The sequence below is a fragment of the Lasioglossum baleicum genome, unplaced genomic scaffold (genome assembly GCF_051020765.1).
Source record: "Lasioglossum baleicum unplaced genomic scaffold, iyLasBale1 scaffold2853, whole genome shotgun sequence".
Taxonomy (NCBI): domain Eukaryota; kingdom Metazoa; phylum Arthropoda; class Insecta; order Hymenoptera; family Halictidae; genus Lasioglossum; species Lasioglossum baleicum.
In genome coordinates this window covers 1-7,500 of record NW_027471911.1, presented here as the reverse complement: position 1 = coordinate 7,500, position 7,500 = coordinate 1, and positions in this window count along the sequence as shown.

Below are 7,500 nucleotides of genomic sequence, written 5' to 3'. Positions count from 1 at the left end.
GAAGCGCGGACAGGACGCATGCTGGGCTCTGGGTGTAACAATGCCCCTCCGAAAGCCAACCTCATTTTATTTACTTTTCGTTTCTCTGCAAACAAGAAGTTTGACTTCTTTCTAGTTTTAGTTTCTCTCAAACATCTTTCCATAACTATCTCAAACTTTTAGCTCGGATAGAAGAGTTGATGCTCAGTTAGTACGAGTATACACATCAGTGCATACAAGTCACCAACCTCCTCGATGGGAGGCTCGCCACATAAGGGCCATTCGGTCTTAGACACCGACCCGTGGCAATGCTGTGTAGAGAAAAGTTCTAAACGAAGTACGGAACGAAACAGTCGAGACCGAAGTCTCGAGGCGCCGTGAACTGCTTCTCGACCGAGATCGTAGAATAGCCCCAAGCGCGCGCTGAACCGCCCGACTCGCCGAACCGTCGAGTCTCTTAAGGATACCGAACGGCCGGCAAGGACGCCGGCGCCGCGCGGTGAATAGCACGCGCGCTTATGGGTGCAAACCGCCGCGGCAACAGCCCGTCCGGCGGGGCTGTTGGGACTTAGAAAAATTTTTGCATGAAAAATTTTTTTGTACAACACAATAAATATTTATATTTCCAGGATATTTAACACAAAATATTCAACTTTTCATATACTATCTCGGTACTTTGAACATTTTTCAAGTCCAACCGCCAAGAGTAAACTTATCTTTCTATCGTATCTAGACCATTATAAATATTAGATCATTGTATAATAAAGCATTCTAACAATAAATATCAAGTATCAAAGCTCTAGGATGAATATTTATCGAATAAACTCAGAATAATGTTCCGGGCGCATTGCGTGCAACTCCGACCGAAGTGAAATTTTTCTAAGTCCAACCGCCAAGAGTAAACTTTTTTCCTAGCGTTCCCAGACCATTATAAATATTAGATCATTGTATAATAACGCATTCTAACAATAAATATCAAGTATCAAAGCTCTAGGATGAATATTTATCGAATAAACTCAGAATAATGTTCCAGGCGCATTACGAGCAACTCCGACCGAAGCGAAATTTTTCTAAGTCCAACCGCCAAGAGTAAACTTTTTTCCTAGCGTTCCCAGACCATTATAAATATTAGATCATTGTATAATAACGCATTCTAACAATAAATATCAAGTATCAAAGCTTTAGGATGAATATTTATCGAATAAACTCAGAATAATGTTCCGGGCGCATTGCGAGCAACTCCGACCGAGCGAAATTTTTCTAAGTCCAACCGCCAAGAGTAAACTTTTTTCCTAGCGTTCCCAGACCATTATAAATATTAGATCATTGTATAATAACGCATTCTAACAATAAATATCAAGTATCAAAGCTTTAGGATGAATATTTATCGAATAAACTCAGAATAATGTTCCGGGCGCATTGCGAGCAACTCCGACCGAGCGAAATTTTTCTAAGTCCAACCGCCAAGAGTAAACTTTTTTCCTAGCGTTCCCAGACCATTATAAATATTAGATCATTGTATAATAACGCATTCTAACAATAAATATCAAGTATCAAAGCTTTAGGATGAATATTTATCGAATAAACTCAGAATAATGTTCCGGGCGCATTGCGAGCAACTCCGACCGAGCGAAATTTTTCTAAGTCCAACCGCCAAGAGTAAACTTTTTTCCTAGCGTTCCCAGACCATTATAAATATTAGATCATTGTATAATAACGCATTCTAACAATAAATATCAAGTATCAAAGCTCTAGGATGAATACTTATCGAATAAACTCAGAATAATGTTCCGGGCGCATTCCGAGCAACTCCGACCGAGCGAAATTTTTCTAAGTCCAACCGCCAAGAGTAAACTTTTTTCCTAGCGTTCCCAGACCATTATAAATATTAGATCATTGTATAATAACGCATTCTAACAATAAATATCAAGTATCAAAGCTCTAGGATGAATATTTATCGAATAAACACAGAATAATGTTCCGGGCGCATTGCGAGCAACTCCGACCGAGCGAAATTTTTCTAAGTCCAACCGCCAAGAGTAAACTTTTTTCCTAGCGTTCCCAGACCATTATAAATATTAGATCATTGTATAATAACGCATTCTAACAATAAATATCAAGTATCAAAGCTCTAGGATGAATATTTATCGAATAAACACAGAATAATGTTCCGGGCGCATTGCGAGCAACTCCGACCGAGCGAAATTTTTCTAAGTCCAACCGCCAAGAGTAAACTTTTTTCCTAGCGTTCCCAGACCATTATAAATATTAGATCATTGTATAATAACGCATTCTAACAATAAATATCAAGTATCAAAGCTCTAGGATGAATATTTATCGAATAAACTCAGAATAATGTTCCGGGCGCATTCCGAGCAACTCCGACCGAGCGAAATTTTTCTAAGTCCAACCGCCAAGAGTAAACTTTTTTCCTAGCGTTCCCAGACCATTATAAATATTAGATCATCGTGTGGTAAAGCATTTTGAAGACAAATATCAAGTATGAAAGCGCTCGGATGAGTATTTATCGAATAAACTGAGAATAATGTTCGGAGCGCATCGCTTGCTCGGCCGCTCGAACGAATCGTTCGCGCGCCGAGGCGCGTCGGATCGCCGTGCGAAGGAGCTCGAGCGAAATTTTTCTAAGTCCAACCGCCAAGAGTAAACTTTTCTCCCCGAGCTCCCGCACGACTTTAATCGTTATATCCACGCACGATACCGCTTGTCATCAATATTTCTCGAGTTTCAAAGCTCTCGAACGCGTATTGCTCCAGTTTTTGTGAAATATTGCTCCGACCGCCAAGAGTAAACTTATCTTTCCGGCTTACTCGGACAATTATAAATATTAGATCATCGTGTGGTAAAGCATTTCGAAGACAAATATCAAGTATGAAAGCGCTCGGATGAGTATTTATCGAATAAACTGAGAATAATGTTCGGAGCGCATCGCTTGCTCGGCCGCTCGAACGAATCGTTCGCGCGCCGAGGCGCGTCGGATCGCCGTGCGAAGGAGCTCGAGCGAAATTTTTCTAAGTCCAACCGCCAAGAGTAAACTTTTCTCCCCGAGCTCCCGCACGACTTTAATCGTTATATCCACGCACGATACCGCTTGTCATCAATATTTCTCGAGTTTCAAAGCTCTCGGACGCGTATTGCTTCAGTTTTTGAGAAATATTGCTCCGACCGCCAAGAGTAAACTTATCTTTCCGGCTTACTCGGACAATTATAAATATTAGATCATCGTGTGGTAAAGCATTTTGAAGACAAATATCAAGTATGAAAGCGCTCGGATGAGTATTTATCGAATAAACTGGGAATAATGTTCGGAGCGCATCGCTTGCTCGGCCGCTCGAACGAATCGTTCGCGCGCCGAGGCGCGTCGGATCGCCGTGCGAAGGAGCTCGAGCGAAATTTTTCTAAGTCCAACCGCCAAGAGTAAACTTTTCTCCCCGAGCTCCCGCACGACTTTAATCGTTATATCCACGCACGATACCGCTTGTCATCAATATTTCTCGAGTTTCAATGCTCTCGGACGCGTATTGCTCCAGTTTTTGTGAAATATTGCTCCGACCGCCAAGAGTAAACTTATCTTTCCGGCTTACTCGGACAATTATAAATATTAGATCATCGTGTGGTAAAGCATTTTGAAGACAAATATCAAGTATGAAAGCGCTCGGATGAGTATTTATCGAATAAACTGAGAATAATGTTCGGAGCGCATCGCTTGCTCGGCCGCTCGAACGAATCGTTCGCGCGCCGAGGCGCGTCGGATCGCCGTGCGAAGGAGCTCGAGCGAAATTTTTCTAAGTCCAACCGCCAAGAGTAAACTTTTCTCCCCGAGCTCCCGCACGACTTTAATCGTTATATCCACGCACGATACCGCTTGTCATCAATATTTCTCGAGTTTCAAAGCTCTCGAACGCGTATTGCTCCAGTTTTTGTGAAATATTGCTCCGACCGCCAAGAGTAAACTTATCTTTCCGGCTTACTCGGACAATTATAAATATTAGATCATCGTGTGGTAAAGCATTTTGAAGACAAATATCAAGTATGAAAGCGCTCGGATGAGTATTTATCGAATAAACTGAGAATAATGTTCGGAGCGCATCGCTTGCTCGGCCGCTCGAACGAATCGTTCGCGCGCCGAGGCGCGTCGGATCGCCCTGCGAAGGAGCTCGAGCGAAATTTTTCTAAGTCCAACCGCCAAGAGTAAACTTTTCTCCCCGAGCTCCCGCACGACTTTAATCGTTATATCCACGCACGATACCGCTTGTCATCAATATTTCTCGAGTTTCAAAGCTCTCGGACGCGTATTGCTCCAGTTTTTGTGAAATATTGCTCCGACCGCCAAGAGTAAACTTATCTTTCCGGCTTACTCGGACAATTATAAATATTAGATCATCGTGTGGTAAAGCATTTGGAAGACAAATATCAAGTATGAAAGCGCTCGGATGAGTATTTATCGAATAAACTGAGAATAATGTTCGGAGCGCATCGCTTGCTCGGCCGCTCGAACGAATCGTTCGCGCGCCGAGGCGCGTCGGATCGCCGTGCGAAGGAGCTCGAGCGAAATTTTTCTAAGTCCAACCGCCAAGAGTAAACTTTTCTCCCCGAGCTCCCGCACGACTTTAATCGTTATATCCACGCACGATACCGCTTGTCATCAATATTTCTCGAGTTTCAATGCTCTCGGACGCGTATTGCTCCAGTTTTTGTGAAATATTGCTCCGACCGCCAAGAGTAAACTTATCTTTCCGGCTTACTCGGACAATTATAAATATTAGATCATCGTGTGGTAAAGCATTTGGAAGACAAATATCAAGTATGAAAGCGCTCGGATGAGTATTTATCGAATAAACTGAGAATAATGTTCGGAGCGCATCGCTTGCTCGGCCGCTCGAACGAATCGTTCGCGCGCCGAGGCGCGTCGGATCGCCCTGCGAAGGAGCTCGAGCGAAATTTTTCTAAGTCCAACCGCCAAGAGTAAACTTTTCTCCCCGAGCTCCCGCACGACTTTAATCGTTATATCCACGCACGATACCGCTTGTCATCAATATTTCTCGAGTTTCAATGCTCTCGGACGCGTATTGCTCCAGTTTTTGTGAAATATTGCTCCGACCGCCAAGAGTAAACTTATCTTTCCGGCTTACTCGGACAATTATAAATATTAGATCATCGTGTGGTAAAGCATTTGGAAGACAAATATCAAGTATGAAAGCGCTCGGATGAGTATTTATCGAATAAACTGAGAATAATGTTCGGAGCGCATCGCTTGCTCGGCCGCTCGAACGAATCGTTCGCGCGCCGAGGCGCGTCGGATCGCCGTGCGAAGGAGCTCGAGCGAAATTTTTCTAAGTCCAACCGCCAAGAGTAAACTTTTCTCCCCGAGCTCTCGCACGAGTTTAATCGTTATATCCACGCACGATACCGCTTGTCATCAATATTTCTCGAGTTTCAATGCTCTCGGACGCGTATTGCTCCAGTTTTTGTGAAATATTGCTCCGACCGCCAAGAGTAAACTTATCTTTCCGGCTTACTCGGACAATTATAAATATTAGATCATCGTGTGGTAAAGCATTTGGAAGACAAATATCAAGTATGAAAGCGCTCGGATGAGTATTTATCGAATAAACTGAGAATAATGTTCGGAGCGCATCGCTTGCTCGGCCGCTCGAACGAATCGTTCGCGCGCCGAGGCGCGTCGGATCGCCCTGCGAAGGAGCTCGAGCGAAATTTTTCTAAGTCCAACCGCCAAGAGTAAACTTTTCTCCCCGAGCTCCCGCACGACTTTAATCGTTATATCCACGCACGATACCGCTTGTCATCAATATTTCTCGAGTTTCAATGCTCTCGGACGCGTATTGCTCCAGTTTTTGTGAAATATTGCTCCGACCGCCAAGAGTAAACTTATCTTTCCGGCTTACTCGGACAATTATAAATATTAGATCATCGTGTGGTAAAGCATTTCGAAGACAAATATCAAGTATGAAAGCGCTCGGGTGAGTATTTATCGAATAAACTGAGAATAATGTTCGGAGCGCATCGCTTGCTCGGCCGCTCGAACGAATCGTTCGCGCGCCGAGGCGCGTCGGATCGCCCTGCGAAGGAGCTCGAGCGAAATTTTTCTAAGTCCAACCGCCAAGAGTAAACTTTTCTCCCCGAGCTCCCGCACGACTTTAATCGTTATATCCACGCACGATACCGCTTGTCATCAATATTTCTCGAGTTTCAAAGCTCTCGGACGCGTATTGCTCCAGTTTTTGTGAAATATTGCTCCGACCGCCAAGAGTAAACTTATCTTTCCGGCTTACTCGGACAATTATAAATATTAGATCATCGTGTGGTAAAGCATTTGGAAGACAAATATCAAGTATGAAAGCGCTCGGATGAGTATTTATCGAATAAACTGAGAATAATGTTCGGAGCGCATCGCTTGCTCGGCCGCTCGAACGAATCGTTCGCGCGCCGAGGCGCGTCGGATCGCCCTGCGAAGGAGCTCGAGCGAAATTTTTCTAAGTCCAACCGCCAAGAGTAAACTTTTCTCCCCGAGCTCCCGCACGACTTTAATCGTTATATCCACGCACGATACCGCTTGTCATCAATATTTCTCGAGTTTCAATGCTCTCGGACGCGTATTGCTCCAGTTTTTGTGAAATATTGCTCCGACCGCCAAGAGTAAACTTATCTTTCCGGCTTACTCGGACAATTATAAATATTAGATCATCGTGTGGTAAAGCATTTGGAAGACAAATATCAAGTATGAAAGCGCTCGGATGAGTATTTATCGAATAAACTGAGAATAATGTTCGGAGCGCATCGCTTGCTCGGCCGCTCGAACGAATCGTTCGCGCGCCGAGGCGCGTCGGATCGCCCTGCGAAGGAGCTCGAGCGAAATTTTTCTAAGTCCAACCGCCAAGAGTAAACTTTTCTCCCCGAGCTCCCGCACGACTTTAATCGTTATATCCACGCACGATACCGCTTGTCATCAATATTTCTCGAGTTTCAATGCTCTCGGACGCGTATTGCTCCAGTTTTTGTGAAATATTGCTCCGACCGCCAAGAGTAAACTTATCTTTCCGGCTTACTCGGACAATTATAAATATTAGATCATCGTGTGGTAAAGCATTTGGAAGACAAATATCAAGTATGAAAGCGCTCGGATGAGTATTTATCGAATAAACTGAGAATAATGTTCGGAGCGCATCGCTTGCTCGGCCGCTCGAACGAATCGTTCGCGCGCCGAGGCGCGTCGGATCGCCCTGCGAAGGAGCTCGAGCGAAATTTTTCTAAGTCCAACCGCCAAGAGTAAACTTTTCTCCCCGAGCTCCCGCACGACTTTAATCGTTATATCCACGCACGATACCGCTTGTCATCAATATTTCTCGAGTTTCAATGCTCTCGGACGCGTATTGCTCCAGTTTTTGTGAAATATTGCTCCGACCGCCAAGAGTAAACTTATCTTTCCGGCTTACTCGGACAATTATAAATATTAGATCATCGTGTGGTAAAGCATTTCGAAGA